The 988-nt window shown below is 51.1% G+C and overlaps 1 protein-coding gene across 1 annotated transcript in view; it reads right to left on the bottom strand.

Annotated features, from left to right (window-relative positions):
• Positions 1–988, bottom strand: part of SLITRK3 (SLIT and NTRK-like family, member 3) — an 8,347-nt gene that overhangs the window by 3,553 nt on the left and 3,806 nt on the right. The gene's annotated exons all lie outside the window — the stretch shown is intronic.

A 988-nucleotide genomic window follows, 5' to 3' on the forward strand; every position in this document is an offset into this window, starting at 1 on the left:
GGAGGGTCGGGGCTGGCGGCGGGGGTGGCGGTGAGGGTGGGGGTGAGTGTGCGTGCGAGGGAGGGAGAGAGACACGAGTGAGACATTCGAGCAAGACCCTCCCCTCCCTTCCCTCTTGCAGTTTCCAGGCATGCAGCAAACTGCGCTCGTTTGCTTCTTTGCATTTTTTTTCTTTTTTTTTTTTTTTAAATAAATGTACAGAAATCTGTGCCATGATGGGCAAGAAGAAAGCAAGCCACAAAATGCCATCTTCCCTCCCCCTCCCCTCCAAGGGAAAATATAAAGGAAGTTAACTGCAAGGGAAAAACAAAACAAAACAAAACAAACCCAACAAACAAACCAAAACAAACCAACAACAAACCAACAACAAAAAAAAAATAAAAAGAAAAAAAAAGAAAAAAGAAAAAAGAGAGACACACACAGAATTTACTTAATCAGGATCAATACAAAGATCCCCGATAATAATAATAATAATAATTATATACCTTAGACATGGCACAGTCAAAGTCTCAGTTTCAGTATAAAAAATAATGATTGATTAACATCTGCTGGCAAAAGTCTGCGAAGGCACTTCGTCGATTAATGATCTGAGAACGGGCCCTTCCCCGCAGCGCGCACATCTGGCGGGGGGGGGGAAGAGAGCGCACAGCTGTATCCTCTGAACTCGCATGCGGCGGGTGCCGGGGCGGGCGGCGGGGCGGCGGTCAGAACCGGTACGTGGTCTTCTCCAGGACTTCGAGGTAATCCGGCTTGGTTTGGAGTTTGGCCCTTAACTCGAGGTATTCGCTTGTGGGGGTTTGGTGGTCTGAGAAGCCCTTGCCGGCCGCGAAGAGAAGGGTTTCTTTCAGCCTGGCGTCCTGCTGGAGGTCCGGGTATTGCATGCCAGGGGGGTGGACGTGCAGTTCCTTCAGCTTGGGCACCGTGCCGTACAGGCAGTCCACGAAACCCACGGCGCAGGGCGGCGGGCGGTCGCGGTCCCGCGGGGCAC

This window comes from Charadrius vociferus, unplaced genomic scaffold, assembly GCF_000708025.1.
Source record: "Charadrius vociferus isolate BGI_N301 unplaced genomic scaffold, ASM70802v2 scaffold104, whole genome shotgun sequence".
Lineage (NCBI taxonomy): Eukaryota > Metazoa > Chordata > Aves > Charadriiformes > Charadriidae > Charadrius > Charadrius vociferus.